Below are 26931 nucleotides of genomic sequence, written 5' to 3' on the forward strand. Positions count from 1 at the left end.
TCGGGCCACGGTAATACTATCTATACAGTATTCCAACTCGGCCATATTTTTGAAATAAATGTCAACAGCCGCGCGGAACGTCATCGTATGACAACATGCGATAGGGCTGCCTACTTGCAGACCCTATTTTCATTACATCTGCCTACTTTGTATTGTGAATGTATTTTGTGATTGTAATTTTTATTTTATTTTGACAAACAAAGTACTTTGTGAATGAAATAGGATAAAAATTTATGTTGATTGTGATTAGTAGATTTAATTGAAAAAATATATTTGTGTTAAGATTTAGTAACAAATCTTATAAATTTACGACCGTAAAATGTATGCGTCTCGAGCGTACAAAATGCTTGATTATTATACAGGGTGTTAGGTTAATTTGAGGTTTTATAAGCTGACACTAGCCCATGGTATAGAAATGGTATGGTAAAGTCAGAAAATTGATATTATCATTTTAATCATTTTAATTTTCATACAAATCTGATTTTATAAAAGTTGATTTGTATGAAAATTAAAAAAAATGATGATATAACTGACTTCACCATATTATTATCTACCATTTATATGCATAGGTATGTTAACAATGGTCTACTGTCGGCTTATAAACATATTTACCTAACACCCTGTATAAATAGGTACTTGTAATTATTTTTTATAAAAATATAGCGCTTACTGTTTAAAAACAACACATCGTCCGTTTATTACTGTGACACATTCGCGACACCCCCGACTTTTGCATGTCGAGCGCATACCGAGATTCGAATTTCGAAGGAAGCTCGCGTTTTGTCCGTTTATATGAAGTTACAATACTGTATGATAGTATTACCGTGGTCGGGCTGTTTATCAGTATGGCCATGTAAGTGCGCACATTACATCGATTGATTCTGAATACAAATTAGAATCGGGCCCAACTATCGGCCGACTAAAAATCGGTGGTCTGCACCTAGGCATAGTTTTTTCCGGTATCGTCATTTTTTATCTGTACCGGACAACTGTGACCCCGAATTCGTATCTGGCCGAATCGGAATTTTTGAATGCAATGTTGCCAAAAATGTTGCTCGTTCGACATTTACAAATAATAATTACACTGCAAAGAAATAGCAGTTATGACGGTTTAATGTTGTTAGAATAAATAATTTGCAATTACGATTAAATTAACTTTTTCTAACAGTCTGAACTAAAAATGAAAATTACATTAAAAACTGGTCAAATAAATTAAAACTATCCCGTTGCTTGTTCTTGAATTACTTGTCTTCTAGTGATTAATTTTAGTACTTTAGAAAATGAGCTGTTTTTCCAAACAATTAGATGCTTGTAGACCAACAGAGTTAGAATAACCGCGTAGTAGTATAGAAAAATAGATATGAAGGTCCACAATTTCTAGCAAGATTGTTGACGTTATAATAGCTTCCGATTTTTATTGATGTTTCAGGAATTTTCTCAAATGTTAATAATAATTAATACCTATGTCAAATTTTAACATTGTTAGGCTGAGTTATACCATCTTACTTTAACTTTGACCAACGTCAAAAATCTGTCAAACTAACAAAAAGCACCGGTTATTGTTATTTTTACGGTTAAAATAAGGTGGTGCTACTCGGCCTTACTCTTACTCCTTGTGCCTTAGTTTACTAAACCAGAATGTAAAAACTGCAAGTATAGTTCTAATTATTCACTTACAACTACAACTAAAACATATACGAAAATTGATGGAATATAGTTAACATTGGTTAGTCATGTCTTCTTATTTTAAAATATTAATTATTTCTAATGCCCACTCGTAATTTGAAGCCAAAAGGAATGTCCATCAACAAACGACTTTAACTACATCACTTAGAAGTTATTTCTTAGTAATACTATTTATTTGTGTACTCACTTTTACGTAAAACTTGTAATTTAATAGCTTACTGTTCAATGTAAGTTCCTTGTGTAAGATTACCTCAATGTTTCATTTTCATGTGCGTTAAAATAGGTATTTATTTTTTAGCACAGTAAGATATAAAGTCAACATGCTTTAGTCATTTTCGTAGAGTAGGACGCGTGCGCGCTTTTATTTAGTTTTGACTTGTTTGCTATTTTGTACCTGCTCAACTAAATAACAAACCAATAATTTGTAATCTGATGTGAAATAATGTGTATTCAGTTATAACTACATGTAATAAGTTAAAGCGTGTAGTGTTTTTAATTACATTAGTTTCTAAAGTTTTTCGAATGGCTGGAGATACCGCAGGTAGGCTGCTATGAACGCCTATCGTGAGGTATTGAGCATCACGCTACTTCTTTGTGTTTATTGAATCTGTTTTTATTTCTATCTAGTTATGTTGTGTATTATGTTTGGATTTACATAATAATAAAGTTTTTGTAAGAATTGGATGTCATTTTATTTAAAAAAAGAAGTTACAATGTAGGTATCCTATAGATATAGGTCGCTCTATGAAAGTTGAGGCGAACGCGTACTCACACTGATGTAATATTTGAAATTTTCAATACGTTCAACACAACACGTTCAAGTTCAAATATCAAATGCCCTTTACACGCTCTTTTTTTTTTTTTTTTTTCTTCTTTATGGCTCTCGCGGATTGCGTTTAGCCACGACGGGGTTCTTGATGTGGTTCTTGACAAAGATTGTTCTTGACTTTTGCGTTTGGTTTTTCGGACATTGCGTTTTGCGTTTAGACAGGGTGGGATTAGGTTAAAAGGTAGGGAAACGAATTATAGTTACGGAAGGAAACGGAACAAAGATATTGTGTGATAGGATGGGATCAGTGTTTATAGTGGTTAAGGATAATAAGGATAAAAATATAAAATATTTACATAAAAATACTATCATACACTATTTACAGCTTGATGTTATTATGAGTAATAAATGCAGCTAAAATATTATAGATATTACTATCATTAGAGTTTAAGAGGCAAGTGATAGAGGTAGGGAAAGGAACATGGATGGATAAAAGCGAGCTAATAAAAGAGGAACGGTCATAAAGGCTACAATTAAAAAATATGTGGTTGATATCTCCCACATCAGATCCACAGGAACACATATCACTGTCTATAACATGAATTTTGGCCAAATGTGCTGGAGTGCACAAGTGACCAAGTCTCATTCTCGTCAAAGTGGTAGTAACTCTTTTTGAAAGGTTCATTTTAGCAAACCATGGCTTAAAAGGAATAGATGGTTGAATAAGTTTATAATGCTTCCCCTTAGATTGAGTAGTCACTTCCCAATTCTCCTCCCAGGCAGATCTGAGATAAGTTTTGGGAAGGGCTGCTGTTAAATCATGACAATAATTTGTATATGGATAAATATCTCCACATTCAATCGCTTCATTGGCTAGCTTATCGGCTTTATCGTTCCCTGTAATGTTACTATGACTAGGTATCCAAGCAAAATGTATTGAATAACTGTTTAAATGGCATTTATACAATAATTGTCTGCATTCCATGATAACGGGATAACTGGTATTACTCTTAAACGGAAATTTTAATAATGCCTGCAAAGCACTTTTGGAATCGGAAAAGATAACAGTCTTGTCTAATCTCATGAGAAGAACGTACTCTAAGGATTTAAATATTCCATAACATTCCCCTGTAAAAACAGACGACTCAGGAGGAAGTTTCACTTGTTGAAAAATTCGATATTGTTGATGGAATACGCCAACTCCAACGTGACCCGTTGGTGAGTGTTTAGATGCATCACAGTAAAGATGATGCCAACCATGCCAGTTTTCACTTAATATCTGTCGAAATTTAACATCAGCATTTCGGTCATCTTTGTTTACATCTAAATTAAGATGAACTATCGGACTAAGGATCAGGGACTCAAAATTGACAGTAAAAAGCGGAAGGAAGCAGGATCTGTGTACTGGAGCTTGAATAGATACAAATTTGCGGTAACTTATAACTAAGCAAGGTGGGGATTTGCGAGACCAATAAGGGGAAGTATCAACTAAATCAGACAATCTGTTAAGCTTACTGTAAATTGGATGATTTAATTGTTGGAGAACGCGAAATAGGTATTTGTCGCATAAATATTGGCGGCGCAATCTCAAGGGTGGCTCAACACATTCGGCTTGAAGGGCATTGATCGGACTCGATTTCATAGCACCAGCCACAATCCGAAGTGCTTTAGATTGGATTGCATCCAATTTATTTAAGCCAACTAAATTACATGGTTCTAAGAAAAAACTACCATAGTCCAATACGCTTCTTATGATTGCATTGTACAACAGTCTTAATGAGGCTGGATGGGCACCCCACCAGACTCCAGAAACGCACCTTAGAATATTAAGTAACTTTTCACATTTAGCAGCTATATTGTAACAGTGAGGGATGGCAGTTAGTTTTGCATCTAGCGTGACACCCAAAAATTTTGCATCATTTTTAACTGGGATGGCGCTACCATCATAGAGAACGGATACAGATGGAGGCACTCTCATTCTAGTAAATAAAATTACAGAACTTTTGGGAACCGAAATACTTAGGCCATTTTCATCTAACCAGTTTTTGAGAACAAGCAAACTATTTGTCAAAGAATTAGTTATGTTCTGGACAGAGGCACCCGAGATATACAAAAGCAAGTCATCAGCATACTGTAGTATATTGACTTGATTATTGAGTGCTAAATCTAAATCATATGTATACAAGTTGAACAACAAGGGACTTAAGACGGATCCTTGTGGCAATCCCTTCCAAACAAACCTTTTGTAGAAGCGGTCATCATGAAATACACTGATATATCGCTCTGAGAGTATATTAATAACAAAATTAACTAATATAGATGGAATTCTGAGTCGGTGAAGTTTATTAATAAGTAAATTAATTAGGACGTTGTCATATGCAGATTTGATATCTAGGAAGGCCGCTATAAGTGACTCATTAGAAGAAAATGCTAGGCGAATATCGGTAGTAAATATCCCAATACTGTCCATAGTTCCTCTACCCTTTCTAAAACCATATTGATTATTACATAATAACCCTGTGCTCTCTACAAACCATTCTAAGCGATTCTTAACAAGGTGCTCAGCCAATTTAAAAATTACTAATGAAAGTGCAATCGGTCTATATGAATTAGCGTCAGAGCTTAATTTACCAGGCTTTAAAATCGGAATTATTTCTTGTGATTTCCATGCATTTGGGACATTACCGTTAAGCATTATAGAATTTATCAATGTTAAATAATAGGAAAGACTAGAATCACTAAGGTGCGAGAAAAAGGAGTAAGGAATTCCATCCTCTCCTGGTGACGAATCTTTAACATAGGACAAAATTCCTTTTAATTCACAGAGAGTAAAGGGCTCATTCAAAGATCCAGAATTACTATGGAGGGAATTGTTCATGGATGGGTTTGTAAATGCGGCACATAATGGTACAGAAGGAGGGGCTAGTTTATCTAAAAATTGGTCTATTACAGTATCATCCATGTTATAAGGTTGAGGTTCTTTAAATATAGATCTGTATCTACGGACATTGGACCAAATTACTGATGGGGAAACATCCGGAGATATTGATGAACAGAAGGACTGCCAGCCTTCCCACTTTTTTTTCTTGAGCAATTTCCGGGTGGCACTCATTACTTCCATCAAATATTCAAAGTTCTCAACAGTAGATTCAGACCTATAGTACCTCTCTGCCTCTTTCCGATTTTTGACAGCTGTCAAACAATCTTGGTCCCACCAGGGAGGAGAAGGGATTTTATTTGAATTATGGTTTTTAGTGGCAAACATTTCATCAGCTGTTTTAATTAGCAATTGAGAGATTGCTTCCGCGCACTCTGAATGATTACTACTTAAGACATTAGGTAACGAGGGGATCTGGCGTTGAACTTCCTGTTGGAATGCATACCAATTTGCATCAGCTAACCTATACTTCATACGAGGTGGGCGCCTTTCGGATGTTTTACCTACTTCATTAGGAAATGTAATTACAATAGGAAAGTGATCACTTCCAAATGACGAGCTTAATGTTGTCCAGGTTAAAGAAGAAGCTAAATTGGGTGTGCAAATAGATAAGTCTGGTATACTAATACCTTCGTTAGGTAAAGTCCGTCGCGTAGGCTCACCGGTATTTAATAAACATAAATTTAAATGATCCAATATATCTAAAGTTCTAGAGCCATAGAAGTTTGATCTAGAGCTGCCCCAGGACTGGTGCTGGGCATTGAGGTCTCCCATAATTAAAACTGGTTTTGGGATATTAACTAATAAATTCTCCACTTCATCAAATATTGCTGAGGAAGGATGAGGAATATAAAGGGACACAAATGAAATATTACATATACTAACTGCTATAATTGAGAAATCACTATTATGCTGGGGGATGGGTATGTGGGTGAAGGAAACAGATCTATTTACAAGGATAGCTACACCGCCGTAGCCATCACTTCGGTCTTCTCTTATACAAGAGAAGCCAGGTACTCTAAAATGTACATGAGGTTGTAGCCATGTCTCTTGAAGAGACACAGCAAATGGTTTAAACTTGTTAATTAAATAAAAAAGTTCACTTTTCTTACTACTAATGCTGCGGCAGTTCCACTGCAACACTAGGGAGCTTTGATCCATTTTGAGAATTACTTTGTATACTATTGTTAGGTATGGCAACGTTGGACGGTAAAGAAACTAAATTTGACTTAGATAATGATGTTATTAATGCAATGATTAAATCTTTAATAGGTATGTTAAAAAGGGAATTAGGGTCATTGTTATTTAGGGCACATCCATTTTCAGGCTGAGGAGCATTATAATCCTTCACTAACTCACTATGGGCTACACGATCATAGCCCTTTCCATGTTTAGGTGGGGATTTCGGTTTTAAGTAAACTGTTTTATTATACAGGGTGACTTTTGTATCAGTATCCAAATTTTAATATAATAATCTATGAAGCGAAAGACAAAACACGTATTTTTTATTTTTGTATCGTCCAGTACAAAAATTTCAAAATAAAGCACCCAGAAACAGTCTGAAAAAACACTTACACCGTGGTCACGGCTCGCTCACTCGCTTACGCACGCACACACGTACGCGCCTGCCCGCGCCGCATTTCATTCATTGCGATACGATTCTTAAGTTGTAGATTTTCCCTTCATACTTTCACGGGATTAGGAGACCGTCAAAATGCAAAAGATTTCAAAGTGGTAATTAGTTTTAATTAAACAGACTTACTAATTTATGGTAGAAAAATTAAATACCTACGACAATAATTACGCTATCAAAAACAAAATAAAATCACCGAGAGTATCGGTAACACTACTTTTCTTGTGTACCTACCTATTCGGGGGTATTTAAAAAGTTCATCATTATTTTCATGTGCAATAATTGAGATTGCTTACTAAACCTACCTAACCTAACTACAAACTAACAAATTATGAGAAGGTATTTTAATAATTGCCCAAAGTGCATACCATTTTTCTCCAGACAGACTTGCACGCTTTTGTACATTGTCTTTGAGTTTATTTAATTTTAAAACTACAGTGTTATTTCGCACTTCGCGTCTCGTGTAGGTACTTACCTACTTGCTCGCGGATCTCGCTTCAGTTTGCCGCTAAAATCGTTCACCGGTTTGGCACTGTTGGGTTTAGTCCTCTGGGCCCGGTTCAAACTCTCTCCACTTAAAATGTAGCACCGAATCATTTCATAACACTCGCGCTGCGAATACATCGTTACGTTGACGGCGCGACGGAACGATCGGCGCGCGCAGCGATACGCGCGTCTCGTAATGGGTTGCGCGGGCGACTGATTGATGCGCCGCGCGGCCAGGCCGGCCGGTCGAGCGTTGCCACACGTTGCCAGCTCTCCGCTCGACCCGCTCTCCCGCAAAATGTTTACGCGCTAAGCGCGGTAACCACACTACGTTATTAATTGGTTAGGAAAAAAATAGTTGATGTTAAAATTTGACCTACCTATTTTTTATTAAAAATGTCATCTATAAACGATACCTAATGTCAGGAAAAAATTTGGATACTGATACAAAAGTCACCCTGTATGACCTGTTGCTATTGTTAGGTAAGTCAGAGTTATATCCAATTGATGGAGATGGCGGAGGAGAAGATATTAGGACACTTGCATATGACTTAGTAATGGGTGGATGTAACTTCAAGGCTTCACCATACGACAGACAATTTTTAGCCATAGTTTCCTTAATTCCCTTTTGCCTATCAAATTCTGGACATTTCCTATCTGTAGCACAGTGAGAACCGGAGCAAAGGCAGCAAATACTTTCTTCTACAGTACATCTATCTCCTGAGTGTCCCTGACCACATCTAAAGCATCTGGGAGTAGATCGGCACTGGCTTTTGACATGACCGTATCTACAACAATTGAAACATTGAATTGTTGGAAATATATACAAATTTACTGGTAATGAGTTATAGCAAAGAAACACGCGCTTAGGTAAGACCTGGCCATCAAAGGTCAGGACAACAGTCTCAGTAGGGACAAATTCAGTTTTACCATTACTTGTTACTTTCCTTTTAAACCGTCTGACCTTTAAAATATCACCACAACCTATGGGAACTGATATACTAGTTTTAACCTCATCATCAGTCCAATCAGTTGGCACTCCTCTAACCACTCCCATACGGGTCACATTAGCTGCTGGTATAAATGCTTTGTAATTATATTGTTTTAACAATGCACTTGAGACAAAACTGTTTGCATCCTCAAAATTTGAAAAAGAAATTACAATACGGTTTCTACCAATTTTTTTCAAACTGCCATTAACTATATTTCTAAACTTGTTCTTTTTCAAAAATTGGCCAAATGAAATCGGGTGAATGTTAGATGGACGCTCATTTGATGGGTCTTGATCTTTAAGCACATGAAGTAAGTAAGGGGCTGCATCAGAAGCTTCGTAGCGAGATCTGCCTACAAAAGTCGGTACACGAGGATTTGGGCTTTCAGTGGAGTTCATTGGAATGGGTTCCGACATGGGAGAGTTTGGAACTACAAATTTATCAGGCGGATTAATAAAGATATTAGGCTGGTTACTTTCCGTTTCACATAAACAACTGTTAATTTCATTCGATGAATTTGACCTATGTTTCCTCTTTTTGTTGCAATGTTTACAATACTTGCGGTTTATAGAACGTTTCCGAGTAGAGCTAGATTGACCAGCATCCGAACAATCAGTGTCTCTTTGAGATCCTTCGGTTTCAGAACCTTGTGAGATGGTTACAAAATTAGATACCTGGGGGACGCTGGTCCCGCCAGGATCGTCGGACTCATCCATGAAACTTTACAAAATTGAAAAACTTACCAATGTACAGGAATTTTTACACTAATTATATTAAATATATACAAATAATTAATATACACACTATTTTACAACTGATCCTATACAATATACTATAAAATTAATGAAATTTCAAAAAGAGCAAAAAAAGGACGACCGAACAAACCGACGTTTCCCGCGCTTTTTTCTTCTATTTACACGCTCTTGATAAAATTAAATGCAAGCGACACGAAGAGCACACATGTCAGTTTGACGTAAAACGTCAGTGTGCAGACAGCCATAAACAAATCTTTGTTTGTGTTGAAGGCCTCAACTGTGCCTCAACTCTCGTTGCGCGACCTATACGTTATTTCAGTACAGCGCTGAAATGGTGAGCAGAGGAGAGATCGTATTTTCACCTACAGCTAAATGATCCCATGATGATCAAAGAAAAGACCATCTCTTGAATACAGCAAGTTTACTACGGTTACTGAAGCAACTGAAAAAATTATATGCGGTCGTTTTCAATCGACTCACAAAAATGGTTCTCCGAATGCCATAATGCCTGCCAAAGAGGCATGTTACAGAAAACTCCCACACCTTGAATGTGGGCGATAAACTAATGAAACCACCTTTTATGCACTGAAATCCACATAAATTAAGGGGTGGCCAATAAACAGAACTCAACATGCAGCAAACAAACGATTGGCAATTTTATCGTAATCCATAGCCGTGAGGGTGTGGTAAAGGAATAAAAAATAAAATTATGGTTTATAGACTGGTGCGTGGGTATTATTTATTTGTAAGAAATTTAAATTAGTATTTAAATTTCCAAAAAATAAATATCTGTAATTAAAATTTTACATAATAATTATTTATTTTTTATGCAATATCAGATGCATGTAATGAAACAGGTATAACATATTAGTTTCTGAAATCTCCAGCAGAGTGCGCTAAAGTGCATCAACACCATGGCGAAAGCGACGTCAGTCGTGTGAATAAATTTTTGTTTTCTTAGTGAAAACATTGTTTTCGTTACGTTTTAGTGCTACAAGACGCTTGATAAAGTTATTTAAAGTGTTACACATATACTTAAGTGACTGACTTTTTATTGAAAGTTCCAAAATAAGTGTGTGAAATTGTAACGAACTCTGGGATCACTTTGGGATTCAGGTGTCAACGAGGTAAGACACTGAAGCTTATTTCAAGATTACTAGGACTTCTAAATATATCGCGTATGGACCTAAAGCTTGATCTTATTTAGACGAATACAAAATGAATTTACTATAAAAACAATGTGGAGACTGTTTATAGTGCTCAGGATAAAGTTATAAATAATTCAGCCACAGAAAGGTTAGGATTATGTTGTCTACGATTACTGAAGCTGTTTTCATGTTTATTGAGAACTTTTTGTTGTTAAATACATAAATAGGTCCTGATCTTTCGATTAAACCACACTGAAAGTATGTTTAGAACTTTCAAAAAGTTTTGTGTAACTCTCAAACTTATTTGCTTACTGACACATTTTTTGTGCTGCTAGGTGTCGAAGCCAAAGTGTACGTGGGATTGAAATAAACGTTTTGTGGAGAAGATTTTGCTAAATCAGAATTATTTGATGCAATACAATTGAAAATGAAAACCATCATCTTTTCTGAAGATCCCCATGAAAAACTGACTGAAGCTCTACTAGATCTTTCTACATCAGAGTAAATATTTTTACATTAAAAAGTACAATTTTGAAATTATTCAAAAATCTATTATTTTTCATGAAATTAAATTCTTTCAAATCCTGAAATGAACATTTTGTTTGTACAAAGATCCGATTTATTAATTACAGCATTTTTTTGGTCAAGGTTTGAACTCAACGGTTTTAAAAATGTCTAGTAGCGGACTGATTTAACCTGGTCATTATAGTTAGGTAATTTGTGAATCTAATCAACAACAGTCATGCTGTCTATTGTTCATCTTGAGCTCACATTCATACATGTGATATGGTTGTGAATATAAAACTTTTAAAAACAACCTTTTTAATTAATTACACATGCTAGTGTCTAAATATCAAATCAACGTTCTTTTAGCATTGAAGATCTGTCAACTATCTTTCAATATGCTGAAGCAATAGAAGGAATATGAAAGGATATAATTACCTATAACTTTTAACTTGAAATAAGTTTAATTCTTTATTAATAGATGTTCAAATTTAATAATAAATTAGCCGGTCCGGCAGACTTCGAACTGCAAAACATACTAATGCTTATGTTCATCAAGGTTATTGAAGAATATGTGTGTTTGTTTAATTGTGGAAATGGTGAAAAAATATTTTAAATTGCTCCAATAATTTTGAAGCCTATTGAATTTAAACCTTCAAATAAATCATTTGTATATTATTATTGTAGATTTATGTAGTGCCACTGAACATTTTTGGACAAGAAGAATATTTGGAGGATATTCATAGAGTAAAATAATTGTATTTAATTTTTTTTAGATAGTAACTAAACATTTTAAATTAAAATGTGAAATCTGACCAATTTGGCACTTATGAACACATGTAAATTATTATTATGAGGATCATCAAATCTAGTAATTGTTTTACATTAATTTTTAACTAGTATTAAAGGCCGGTCGATCTTTTCTCATAAATAAAACACTGGATACTTAACTTTCACAGTATATTGCCTTATTTAGATACAATTCATCACTTAGCACAAAAGCGCGCGGAGTCGTCTCCGCGCGTCCCTCTATTCTGACGTTTGATTCTCGTGTGACATTGACGTATTGTCAATGTCACTATGACAGCATCTCATTGGCCACAACGATACCGTTATTTTAACGTTTTAGATTTTTCATAATTAACACTAGACAACAAACTTGTTTACATAGGTGCAATTTTATTACAATAAGTGCATACTTTATCATTTTAATGAGTTATCAAACTTCTTTAATTATATCAGCATCAAATGACACGCAATTAGTTGTTTATTTACATTAAAATAGTAACAGAATTATTTTCTACATGGGTGGATCCATGAATGTAGATAAATAATCTCAGTTACTAATTACCTAATTAAAAAGAATATTTTAACTATCAATGTGTAAGTAATGATATTTGTCTTATTAAAATATTCCAATTATAATTTCGACATGAAATAAACAGCATTATACCAATAACATCTAAATTGTCTAGTAAACAGAACAAAAACGCGAAATGTTGTAAAAAAGCAGATGTGTAATCAATCTTCCCTTAAAAAAAGAGGTTTGCAACAATCAATTCCCTTTGTGCGCGACATCAATGGGAGCGGTTACTGTGTACCTATCCTTTGATCTCGCCGCCCTCTGAAGACGACGCTGGTACAGTCGGTTGACTAAATATGTATTCAAATGCAGCCCCTAACTGGATACGATAAGAGCCAAAAGAGAACTTGTTTTTGCCGCCTCTGTACGCCTCCCGTCGCGCTCGTGTGGACCTTTTAGGCTAGTATCAAAGAATTAGTGAATATGTGATAGACTAAATTTTGCCCTTTAGTGACACTAAACATACACGTAATGCCTATTAAAAATCATCTCAAACTAAAATTTGTAAAAACTGTCTAATGAATATACCGTTTTTACTAAAGGGTAATAATATCTAATACCCTTTTTTACCCAACTGCGCCAGTGGTGTTATCTAAATTAACGTTAGTACATTATCGTACCAATAAAATATGTACGGACGGCACATCAAGCTTGCATCGTATCATCTTCACAGAAACTTCATGGAAACATTTGCAAGAGGGTTTACTTCATCATTAATTATGTGAGCTTAATGACCATTGTAAATTTTGTAAAATACTCTCGTAATAAACGAAGGCAGGGTACAATGTATCTTTGAACAAGACAATGAACTTAATTGCAATGTCACCTAATGCGAATGTGGTGATAAATTCTCTCAATTTAGAACACGTTTATTCATGTGAGTCAACCATTGTTGTGAAATCACGGACCGTGAAGCAGAAAAAACGATCCAGATCGAAATCGTTAAAAGTTATATCGACCATTCATCAAATAAATTATTTTGATGGCTACCTAAATATCAAGGAGAGCAAAAAAACGATTGTCGATGCAGTTATCATTGACTAGTATCGTAAAGTTTCAGATCAACTCACAGAAACAAAAAATTCACTAGCTAGCTACCTACTTCCTTATGAATTTTCGGATCTTTTCATCCCTCATTCATTAAAAAAATTGCGACACGAACATACTCGTAATGAGATAGCAGCTTGACTGTAGAATACAGAAAGTTAGGTACTATAGCCTCCCAGTTTCCAGAATAATGCTAGCACATGTAAATCATGAAGACATGTCAAGGGTTATTTGACCAAGCATTGCCAAACATTTCAATTCCTATCGCTTTGTAACAGTTCAATAACTGCGCAAACAGTCTGGGGTCGCCGCTAAAGTGGGGCTTACTGCTTTTGCGAATAGGAGATGACTGATAAGTAGCCACTTGTCTATGTAGGTTCGCATTTATGACAAATCGCAGGTCTTCGGCCCCTTCGTCCGGTTGCATTTGATCTTTGAACAAAAGTATGAAACTTGCTGCTCTTACTGAAACTTATTTTTTTAATTTTAAAAAGAAAATGATTAGACGATTTTTATTTTTTGTATGTATTTAATAATTCCGTAAGTATTTTTTCGTTTAAATACAGTTCCAAAGATAAATTTCCAAAATACTGATCCAATAAAATTTTATAAGGCAGTGTTGTTCGTACAACTCGTTACTCAAATACTCGAATAGTTATCCGCGAGTTGCGACTGCGGGGATATCTTCCCTTTTTCTAATCTCGGAAAATAAAAGTTTCCAAAGTCGCATGCGGGCGCCCGAAGAAGTTCCAGGTCTTCCGATGGACAAGACAAATATCCTGGATAATCATATTGCAAGTTTTTTGAAAACTTCATCTTCTGACATGCGGGTTGCCTTGCCTATGCTTTATCGGCTGTTTTTCAAAATTTTCTTAGACTAGAAAGAAATGCTAAGCTAGATGTTTGTCTAAAAACTCCTTGAAAGCAATTAAAACCTATAAGACATCACACTTAAGTCGTCGAAAAAAAGTAACTATTGCAAATGCTCTATAGATACTTTTAAAGTCAATCATGATTTACGTTTTAGTAGAGCTTTTAGCTAGTAGTTGGTTATGCTTTCGACCGGTTGGCCGTCACGTTGAGTGATCGGCTCAGTACTGTACGTACTACATCTTCCCGTATGCAACTACACAGAAATCATATAGCACGAGTTATCTTGAACATAACAGGCATGCGAGCACTTTGTGCGTCGCCGTGCCGTCCGACAGCCGGCCCTGGCAAATTGACGGCACAATTAATGGGCACCTAGCTTGGCTGCTAATCGACCGATGGAATTAAATGAACGGACTGCACTAATTGCCCGGTAAGACAAAGGGGCAAACACTCGCCTTTGAGCCACCATGTCTAGTGTCACTCGAGGCGTGCAGCGTTCGCCGAGGACATCTGCCGGCCGCTGTTGATATTGAATCGAGACGGTGCCCAATCGATTACAGCGGACGTGCTCTTTAATTAGAGTATCTGACGATTATTCGGATCCATGTCCGGGACGCATCACTGGTTTTGATGATACACCTGATTTAATCTTGGAGCAACATTTTTTTGCTCGATTGTGTGTGCAATTGACTTTTTTATTATACACACTTAGGAATCATGCTGAATTACACACTTAACTAGAATTTTCTGACGTATCCACTTAGCAGAGACTTGTATGGATGAGAGGGTCTGAACTCTAAATTACTTGATAGGTTTTGAGAGAAATTAAAAAATAAAACATACGAGTACCTACATTTTGAGAATGTTAGCAAGACCTAAGACAATCCAAGGAACTTCAATTGAAACTTTTTTCTGTCATACAGCTTGCACGGCTCGTGGCTTGCCACCGGGAAAGTAAACCCAGTGTAACGGCAGGTTGTTAGCAGCATTGGCACTGGAATCTAGACGGCGAACAATGCGCGCCAATTACGGGTTTAGTTTTAAATCGCGGCGTGTCTCCGCATTCCGCTGCGGCCAGTGATTGCGCCGCAAATCGCAATCAGCCTTCATGCTGGATACTCGATGCTTAGAAACCATAGATTCTCAAAATGCAGTTTAAATGCAGTCTGTTATGACTACAGCAATAGTATCTGTTACGCTCAACTCTACAAGTACCGAAAACGTTCGTTCGTTTCAGCCCAAAGATGTCCATTGCTGGACAAAAGCCTCCCCCAAGGTTTTCCTCAAAGACCGGTCCTGCGCCGCCCGCATCCAGGCACCTCCCGCGACCTTCACCAGATCGTTGGTACACCTAGTGTTAAAATCGCTTAAATCAAGTGGCAGTGGGCATAGCTCGTAAAGCTGATGGCCGCTGGGGCAGAAAAGTTCTCAAGTGGCGACCACGAGCCGGAAGACGTAGTGTGGGCAGGCCTCCCACCAGGTGGACCGAAAACGCTCATTCAGACAGAATAATTCTCTGGCTTTATATTAGTCCTCCACCAACATAATCGAATTCCTTGAGGAGATTGTAGTATTGTTTCAGTCTTTCTAGATGCTAGAGAGCACATTATGGCATAGCTTGCCATTGACTTCCAAAATTTATGGTTTTGTTATATTTTTCTGGGGCAGACTTAAATCTCAGTAGAATAACTTTAATGTTAGGTTTATCCCAAAGCTTCTTGTATTAACCTTGATGAACATGCCAAAGTGCAGTCATTAAAACATGTAACAGACGTAATATTGAAAGCGCGCCGTCAAAGCAAATTGTATAGGTGTTAAAAGGGCCCTTTACACAATCCGATGCGCGGGGCGCTGTTAGTTGCGCTGGTGAAGTGATCGCGCTGAGCGGTCGGCGGATCGTGCAGGGTTACCGACAGCTAAGGCCAGGAATCAAATCTACTGGGTTTCTAGCTTCACCATTACCTTACCTTAAAATTTAACAAAAAGAAAAAGTTACATCCAACTGACATATTTTATCTTCTGTCACGTAAGATGAAAGAGTCATTAACCTGCATTTTCCCAAAGGAATCTGCTGAACCATTTAATAGTCTTAATGCTAGACTTCACTCTTTTCTTCATGAAAGATTGCTATAAGCAGGACTGAAGATGCATCTTCTGACTCTTAACATACACGTAATACAATTAAGTAATGTGTAATTCCTAGAAGGATACTTAAGACTTTTAGGCAACTGTAGAACTGTGAACTGTGTAGTTGCCTAAAAGTCTAGAAACCTACATTATTTTATTTTTCTGAACTAGCCTTACTTCCTTCGTTAGCCTTCAAAGCATTTATTGTGTGATACTTGACAAGCCTTTTGTCACAAGGTCCTGTCCTGTAACTTCCCGTTTACACTCCGGACAACCCTGGCCGCCCGGCTGGAGTGGCTCGTTACCGTGCCCTCGCGATACGTCACTCACATGTAACGACACCTCGGAGAGCCGGATCGCCGGACGAGTTACTTTTCTGCAACGTCGCGGCGAGACCCGGGGTACGACGACGAATCGTTAAAATTGGGCACCGTGCAGACTTTGTCACTGAGGGTCTCTTCGTATGCCACGAAATAACAAGTATCTGTTCTGAAAATCTTGAATGATAGTACTATGCGAGGTCGTTAGATTTTGCATGGGCCCTCTGCTTAATACGGAGAGACCAAGCAGAATACTTACTGATTTTTGAAAACTTGGAGAAGCGTGATTTTTGGTCCAAAAAGGGATGTTTGTTTTCTACATCAATAACGTATCAAAGACCACTAAACTAAACATCGTCTTTTAACACAATTTCAAAAGAAACTCATAATTCCATTATTTTTTGGGAGATGAGATACCATCAGGATCACTCTGACTGGACTGAAAGACTTCCGAATTTTCAAATTTGCAGGCAAACTGTAGTCCTTCAAGTTAGTCAACAAGGCAAAAAGTTCAACGGATTTTATGGTTGCCATATAGGTTTCCAAATGTGTTTAGTTTGGACTGTAATAATAGAGTAACAACAACTTGTTTACGCGATGTTTAGTGTCATGTGAATAAGATTCGTTCAAGTTCTTAATACGATTATTTAGGTTAGGATTAGAGTGGATTACCCGAACGTCTGGTAACTTGGTGGCGACCCGTAATCCGCTGGCGGCGATAAACTCAAGCGTTCGACAAACAGTTATCGCGACGTAAACGAATTGTAAAACTGGGTTTATGCAAAGAGACGAATCTTACTCAGTATTTGAGTGTTTGCTCGGGACGATTATAGATTGCGTTACCAAATATTTTGAAGCTATTAATAGTAGCGTGTACAGAAAAGGATTATTAAGGATTTCGTGCTATATTTGCGGTTGTTTGTGTCAGTTAATGTATTTTAAACAGAGACAAATTATTCGTATGATCTGCTAACATTATGCACAGACTCATCAAGTTAAGCATCATGTTGAATAAAAGCTATTTAGTCTGAAGCGCGTACATAAAGAGATATGTACTTGCAAATAAATACGTTAATGCCCCAGCCTAAACCTTTCCTAATGTTGAAAAAATAAATGTACGTTGTAAAGTAGGTCAAAATCCAGACTTAGCTGTAAATCTTTCTGAAGTCGTGGCTTACTGATTTATATTACAGGGCTTAGTACATAATCGTTTTACAATCAAATAATCCAAATCTGATTTTAATCCAATCACGACATGCGTAGAGCAGTAATACCCAGTCCAATATGTTGAAACGACGAGGTTTTGCACACATACCAATATTAATAGAGCATTTAAGTTATTTTTTCACTATACAGTAGTATATTAATGTAGGCAGTTAAATGTTTCATCTCTTTGGTGAATACAAATTATTTAAACTACAGACATGTTTCAGAAATATTACTTGACAAATCACATCTCTCTCTACAAAAATATACCCCATAATTTACGACGCTCCACCACAAAAGATATAAGAATAAAATAAAAACGTTCACCGGAAGCGGATACGTCAAAACAGAAGCCAAAAACTAAAAGGTTTGATTAATTGATATCACTAGTTCACACAGTTCGTGGTTGGCGCGAGTCGCGTGGGGTGTGGGAGAGTCGGCTCGGTCAAAGGGCCCTTTGATGTTTGCCGCCGGCTTAATGCACCGCCCGCGGCCCCCGCGTTCATCATTAGCAATTTCCCTGTAATTTATTATCTTTACCGCTATTTATTTGTGCAATTTCACGGGTATATGCCGGTTCGCACCTTCAATGCCTCCGACTAATTGCAATGTTGTGCCGACACTTTTTTTCTTTGACCATTGTAAGGGTTACCGTGAAGACTCAATTCATTTTGTCACGCCTTTTTTACCATTCTTTTTATGCTGTAGAAACAAATTGTATGGTATTAATTTCTCATTGGTTTGCAATATCCGTTCATCGTCAAAACGTGCACTCTTAAATTACTGGAGATTATGTCGTTTACTATGTTCTCTGTATCTTTTCTATTGCCTGTTGTGTTTTTTATGCTACTGGTGAAGTGTATTGTAGATAGATACCAACATGTTTTGTTTTCTCAGTGACCTCTTAATTTTTGCTCCCTAAACATTATCGTCTTCAATAATAGCCCTTGATTATAGGTTCGAAGACGTTAATTAGACGTTCATCCGATAAATAATGGGCAAGAGGGTTGATTACCCCATTTCTTTTTCCTGGTTATTACGAGTCCGGATTTAATTTTATGAAGGGGGTATTTAATAACATCTTGGATGCTTACTCCCTTTGAACATTCTGTAAACACCACGGTTACATTCAGATAAAATGGCTGCAAATCTAGCTTTCACTTTGTGTAATTCAAAAGGGGTAGGAATGGAGAAATTTGTTGAAAACTCGTGTTTGTGTATTTCCTTTTTTGATTCTTAGATCGCACAGGCAATTGCTGGGGAGGTTGGAGGGTGAAATAAATTATATATTGTTTTGTTTTTGTGCCAATCTTGTCTGGCTTTCGCTGAGGGGTGGTTAAAATTGTATTCCTATATTGGAAGGTTTGGAAGTCTCACTGACTTGCCCACAGTTTAGCACTCTATAAACCTTCTGTGAAAGACGATAGTTTGGCTTACTCATGTTTGCTTCGACTTAGTCTTTATAACTTTTTCAGTCTCTTCATTGGTCAAAAGTTAACTTAAGATTAAGGTCAGATTGACTCCAGCTTTTCTTTAGAAGTCTATTTGAAAAAAGTGTGTTAATAACAATTCACTTTTTACATATTTTTTTTCATTCTTCATGGCCAATGAGCATTTAAGCTATAAGTAGGTTTATGTGTGCAGTAATTGTTTACCTGTGCATTGATTGTGTAGGGGTTTTATGTCAGTTTATGTATAACTCATGTATTCAATAAACGTTTTTGTATGCCACTACTAGTTCGTCTAGGAACTCTACAGTGGCACAGATTTTCGTGCAAGCCCTCGTGCTTAGCAGAGCTCATTAGTGACGCTTTGCACTTGGACATCTACCAGCGAAACTCACGCGCCAAAACGTTCAAAGTCACGATAGCTGCCTACCGTCATTAATAATCTGTGGTTACGGACATTCAGGACTCGCATCTCTTATCTCTTTCCATATCCCGATTGTAAGATCGATTGTCATCAAGTTTGTACGTTAATTTCTCACTCGGTAATTTTTTTGTAACATCTATTAGTTCAAACACTATGGTTTTAAATATTTTGATGAAATACTGACCAATGTGCCGACCCTATAATTTTGTTACCCTACTAAGATTTGGAGCAGGAAAAAAACGAAGTAGGTAGTGGGGTATGAACAGTTACTGATAAAAAATATCTTATATTTTTCAAATAACTCGTTAAAACTGCAATTAAACACAATCCAATAAAGTGCCAATCAATCGTTTCAAGTACGTACGTTATAAAAAAATACATCATTATAGTGAAAACTATATCATTAGAATCAGAAGTAAAAAATACCTCATTAAAGTGAAAACTGAAAGCGCAGGTTTAAAACAGTTAAAAAATAATCTAATTAAGTATTAATTTTAGTTTATGAATACTTCCAATTAATTACAAATCTACTTCTACTTATCACTTATTATATCAGTCCCTTTTGTGCGCGCATGTTTAACATCAAATTATATATAATTTGTAGTAAATCAAATGATAATAATAAGCCAAATCTAAATAGTAGTTTCAATAAAACATTAAAATAAACAAGACGCTATACTAAGAACCAATACGACCAAAGGATTACCTCACTCATAATAGTTCTTACGATCAAAAAGAACGCGTTAAAGAGATGTGTTTATTAAAATACACGTCTCAATTACTATCTTCGTGGCTACGGCCGGCGACATAATTAACAAAACGTGAAATCAATCAAAGCCGCGCGCCGACGTGAGCCGGCGACATCAAAGGCACAAAGGGTTAAGCGTAGGGCTGCCAGCTTTCATCTTATTTTAGTTGTTACAATGCTATTTATACAACGTTTGACGTTATAATAGTAACATTAAGTTCTTTACAAGGTTAGCAATGTTCAGTAAATAAAAAAAATCTGTAAATTAAAAGTGCTTTTTAAAAGCCTATTTATTTTATTAAATTCGATGACAACGATCGAACTATACCAAAATTAAGTGGTTGGTACATACTTTTTACTTCATTATAGACTATTACATGGTTCTATTTTTACTGAAATAATCTAAAATCATTTGTGCCACAGTGGCTGCATGACTTGTGATATGACGGACATTCGGGACTAATCCCACCTCTCTTTCCCAGTATTGCAATTCCTGTAAAGCCAGGATCATGATCTATACTTTGGCCTCCAAACCAGTCAAGTTTGAGTAGTCCCGGGGGTTAACTTAGGTACTGTCTTGGAACCTGAAACGATTTCCACCACTGAAACTCCTGTATCTCTACAGTTTGGCCTGCAATGAAACCTAGCCGGTAGTGGAGTGGTCTTGAAGTTGGGCCTTCAAAGATACCTAAAACCAGTGAAGGTTGAGTTATCTCAGGGTTCTACTTGTTTGTTAACCCGCAACGAATAGGCTTTTCGCCCAAATTTCAATAATTAGTTAATAATATACCTTGATGCCTATTTTATACAAATGCGCTCTTATTTTGGAAAAAAATCTCATCTCCAAGGATTATTTTGCATTTTCAATAATATTTGACATATAGCCCTCAAAAACGCTCACGACCGTCATGGCGTCTTGAATGACGTCACGCCTTGCTTGCCACAGCTGTTTTAGTACGGAAATTGTAAAGTTAAATTAATTACAAATGGATCCATCGTATTTCAAGTCCTGTATAGTGCCCCAATGTACAAGCACAAGAATAAAAACGCCAAACAAGTTATTTATAGGTATACGTACCAAACAATCAGAAGATACGTAAAATATGATGTCCATTGTTTATCAACAAAATCAAGGATGTATTTTTGTGAAGATCATTTCAATGTAAGTTAGATATTTCACACAACATAATCTGATATCATGTACCTACATATTATAATGAAATTGTAGAACTTTGTTTAAGAATAATGATAACAACAAAATGAGGTTAGGAACTATTCATGACATATTTACCAACAAACTTCACTTTTTTTTTTTAATATAGAAATTCACGGCTCTGGGTCAAGACTTCACATGAAGAAAAGTGTTGCCAGTCGGGTCTTGTCAGAAATTACCAGAAATGGGAACATTTATTCATAAATGGGAAACTATAGTATTATTATATTATTTATATCACTTAGTTGTACTGTACAGTACCTATATCTAACATTATTTGCCAAAACTCGAGACATAATGTAAAATTATTTGTTGAGCCCTATAAAGGAAAAATATCTACAAAGAAGAACGGTCACGCCCCATACAAAAAAAACCCAGACCCGACAGAAACGAGACATACCTCAGTTTTTTTGTCACGTCTTAATTAGTTAAATTATATATTTTTTATATTCGAAATCTATGTATAACACCAAAATATTACCCTTTGTTTTTGTTCAGGCGTTATACAAAAACTAATACAAAATGTCTATTTGTGACTATGAATATTAACTAATTAAGACATGACAAAAAAACTGAGGTATGTCTCGTTTCTGTCGGGCCTGGGTCACAGATGACCGTTCTTCTTTCGAAAAATCACCTAAAAGGTTACAAAAATAACCTTCTAGCAACACTCAAATGTTGGCAATGACAATCTGGCCTAAAAGGGCTTGCACTCAGAGCCGTAAAAAACGATATTAAAAAAAAAAGAAAAAATGACGTAACGCTTTCTGATTGGTGTTTGCTGTCACGTGACTTATGGGCCATTTTTTTTTTTTCAATTATTATTTTATGTAGTTTCGTTTTTCATTAATTATACGACTATCTTAATAGTTATACAATCTTATACTGCAGATTTATTCACTGTGGATACATGCCTATTATCGCACACTTGATTGCGTTAATTTTAGTATTCGGTGGCAGCCCTGGTAATACGCCCTCGGCCGGCTCACGCGGCTCTCGTAGACGTCATAGACGTGTGCTGAGGCAAGGAGCGCCGATTGTCGACACCATTTACGCCTCTGTTACATTTCTTTCATGTGCATGGTGTCACGGTGTTTGCTTCAAAAATGAAACTTGTTCTTTTAAATTAAAATAAAAAAAAACACTGCTGACAATACGATAACTTTCTTAAAATCGAAAACAACTTAATTGTTTTTGACACAAAATTAAGTAAGCTAAATAAACCGCTGTTATAATAGCACTAATAAGGCGGTTAAAAAATAAAACTTGGTAGGTAGCTTTGTTTATATCTTAGCCATGACAAAATAATAATTAACCCTAAGAAGACATGTTAAGTAGTTTCCATTATAAAAAAAAAAGATTAACTTGGCATTATGGATACCCATTATTGTGCAATTAATTTTCTAATTGCTGTAAGTATATTTTTTTCAGACGCTGTTGAGTGTGTCTTTGACCTGATTATTAATTATTAAGTTAATTGACTTCGTAATAGAGTAGAGTACTTTACTGTACTGCACACATTGATTAAGTACAGTCGCGGAATGAAAAGGTCCGTCACCTTAGTGTCGGTTTTCTCTTGCACTAGGTACTGTAAGAGTCAAACCTGCCAACATAACCGTGCAAGAAACAATGCTACTAACATTTAAATAAATATGACGTTTGCTAACGAATGAGGTTTTGCTTGTTTATTTTTCTATCCCATCAGTGCAATGTTACAAAATGTAGTTTTTTTTTTCAATAGATAATGGCAGGTTGAACCTACAAGAAGGTTTTAGTTTATCAATCATAATAATCTTCTTGACAAGTTAAATCGTCAAACAACTTTGATCTGAATAATTTTGAACTTTATTGACGAACAGTTTAAGATTATTTTCTCTAACTCGAGATTATTCTGTAACATAGTTTCAAAAGGTAATATGTGCCGAAATATTTATTTTTTTGAATTCAGTGTTTCGTGCCAGTGGGACGAAACTGTTGTGGGACGAATCACTGAACTAGCCGATTCGTTGAAGGAATCAATTTGAAAACTGACGAACCTTTTCATTCCGTGACTGTACTTCTAACTAGATAATAATATAAAAAGTATGTCAGTTGAGGTTGAGTGGTGTTCAAATATTTTTTTCTTTAATATGTAGGAAATGTTGAATGTTATGTAAGAGTTATTCTTATTTATTTATTTCTACTAATTAAAGATGACACCGTCAATATTTTTTTTATATTCCTTTTTTCTTTGGTTTCCATAAAAAAATAATGTTTTGTTTGTTTTAATTTATACGTTGTCCAGTATAAGTACCTAGTCTATATATTTCCATCTTGCTCTTTCAGAACTTTTTTTCGACGATTACTAATGGTACTTAACTACTTACTCTATAGGGATCGAATATATGGTCTGGACTATAGTGAATCACAGCACTGACGATAGCGTATGAAGGTGCAGACAGGTACTCAACTAGCGTTATCAAATTAACGCGATAATGAGCTGCCTTTTAAAATATCCCTTTGTGGGCACGTGACACGCCGCGCTGTCGAAAAGCCAGCGAAGTTCGCGTCCAACATGATATGATAACAAAGGCTAGAGATATAATAGTGATGCTTTTTGTTATTTGAAACAAACAAGTCGTGTTTTCGTCTGCGTATTTCGTTGAAAAAAATATACAAATCCAATTTTATTTGACTCTCACTCAACTCCCTCAACATGCATCAGAGATTTAAATACATCTTTAACTGTTGTCATTTTATTACGATAGTAAAACTGAACACCTATCTATCAGTTTACATTTACCTATTTCAGGAAATTGCTGGTTTTAGATATGAACTATGACACAATGTCTTATTTGATGTGAATTCAGCAATTTCTTAATGAAATCCTTGATTAATAAAGTTCCTTTATATCCCCTTGTAAATTCAAAGTCAGTGCAGACAAACACAGAAGCAGACAGGGTTCAAGAAACATAGTGAAAATGTGAAATGAATAACCCCGGTTGTCTCAAAGCGGAGTGATAACTTGTGCCTCAATCTCAAAGCTTTCAATATTCGCATTGAAGAAGGTACAGTCAACAGTACATCAGACTATACTGTTGCGAAAGAGCAACTTTTACAAGATATCATACTACTGTGTTTAGGTTGATGTGCTGAAGTCTGCACTTATTGGTTTTTGTTGTTGTGTCCTGTCTAGAATTTTGTACAAGAAATGTTGTTAGAGTTTCTTTTAATACAAAATACATAGTTATCTTTCGAACATGGTTTCAGCCACTTTAGTCAAAATTACGCACGGTATCATATTGCCATTGATTTGATAATGCTTAAAACTGCACATTTCTCCTAAGCCGAAATGAGAATGTGAATTGTATTGTAATCCTTCTGCATGTCGTTAAATATTCCGTCCAACAAAGTAAAGTTTTCGTTCGGATTTATTGTCACAAAGTGTGTAACGCGAGTGGCGATATGAGCGCGTGCGGCCGCTCAAAGCCCGCCACAATATTTATCGGCGCTGTATCAATGCGGCACAAAGCGACGCCGGAAGCCCACCTCGCCGCCGCCGCTTGCTGCAAGCGACGAGCGACAGCGTTTCATCTACAGACTTTATGAAACAGTGTGTGTTGTGGCTCAAACCCGCCACAATATTTATTGGCGCTGTATCAATGCGGCACAAACCGACGCCGGAAGCCCACCTCGCCGCCGCCGCTTGCTGCAAGCGACGAACGACAGCGTTTCATCTAAGACAAACGTATGCTGGCGATAGCGATCCATCCACAGAGTTAAAAACCTCACGAAATTGGCCCTCAAGGCCCGCTACAAAAGAACACGTGGCTACTCAACTCTTCCAACAATATTTAAAAATCAAACAACCTAGTTCAATCAGTTTTTATTTTCTGACTCCTGTTCACAAAAATGCTGAGCTATCTCTCTTCATTGCTCATTGCAAGACTGTAATTTGGTCTGACTTTCTAACGTGATCTCAAAGTCAGTGGCAAGCAGACATAAAATATAGAGCAACACAATAATATGTCATACGCTCATGCTATGTTATGCAGCTTCGTATCCGTTGTCATAATTACGTGGTGCAAAGGTCAAAGCGGTATGAACCAGTAGTCCACTCGCTCGCCATGCCAAAGAGCGATAATGTGTTATCTCATAGCGCATGCAAATGCTCAAAGTCGGCCACAATATTTATCGGGGCTATATCAAAGCGCAGAAGCTCACCTCGACGCTGCAAAGGCTAGAAACACCGTTACAAGCGACGAGCGTTAGCGTTTTATGACACTACGAAAAATGCATCTGAAACCTGCAATGCTACTCCAAAACGCTGTTTACGTAGTTTCGGGTCTGTCTGTCACCGTCGCTTTGGCATTTCGCTTTGCGTGAGAGATGGCAACATTCGAAACTTAGAATAACGTTTTTCGGAATAACCCCACGCCACGGATTGCTATTTATTCTTTCCTCAATTAGTATGATTAAACATAAGGTTGTTAGTATTCTTATTAATATTATGGTAAAATCAGTAAAGAATTTTCGACTTTTTTGTTACAAGTTTCACCAACCTTTCCCGCTCTCGCTTACACCTCAGGCCAGTCCCTTATCTGGCCCATTGTTGACTGCCTCTATCGCTGGATTCCTTTTTACACAGAGCCTTTGACGCCGGTCTTTGTTTGCCCGAAGATCAGAATGAGACACCAAAGCTGAATCGATGCGTTACGTTGTCCCCGTCTCCGCCGGTGATAGACGATTGCTGTCTATTCGATGGCTTTTCATAACTTTCAAAGCTAGAGATGCAATATTATATTGGATATATTTAGATTAAATTAAAATTGTCGGACTTGTAGCGTTGTTAGCACACCGGCTGTTAGGATAGTTGGACACTTGGGATGGTTTTTACTTGTGGTTTATCTCAGTACACAATATGGAAAAAAAGAATTACAATTTTAACTGGTATTTCAAGTCTTTTATAGTTCACTGATATCTGTATTAACTTCGGTATTAATTGCAAACTGTGCAGCCAGAGCCGCAGTTCGACCCCAAAAACATTTAACCCTAACTTGTAACAGCATAACGAGAGTGACCGAGTCGCGTTTAACTCCACTGCAGTCGCGGACAATGCAATTTTAGTTAATTCGATCGCGGGTAAGGCCGCAGCATTAAACTGATTACGGACGAAACCGCTCCGCTCCATTAGCGAGAATTGACGTGTTTAGCCCACGGGAATGGATACGATATTCGGTGGATAAAACGTGTATGTATTCTGGAATCTAGC

The 26931-nt window shown here is 36.6% G+C and overlaps 1 protein-coding gene across 1 annotated transcript in view; it reads left to right on the forward strand.

Annotated features, from left to right (window-relative positions):
• Positions 1-10161: 10161 nt before the first annotated feature.
• The window catches only part of LOC135074729 (axin), a 100708-nt gene continuing 83938 nt past the window's right edge, over positions 10162-26931 (forward strand). Inside the window, exon 1 of the mRNA XM_063969101.1 lies at positions 10162-10386. The gene's annotated coding sequence lies outside the window, so the exon portion shown is untranslated. The remainder of the gene's footprint in view (positions 10387-26931) is intronic.

This window comes from Ostrinia nubilalis, chromosome 9, assembly GCF_963855985.1.
Source record: "Ostrinia nubilalis chromosome 9, ilOstNubi1.1, whole genome shotgun sequence".
Lineage (NCBI taxonomy): Eukaryota > Metazoa > Arthropoda > Insecta > Lepidoptera > Crambidae > Ostrinia > Ostrinia nubilalis.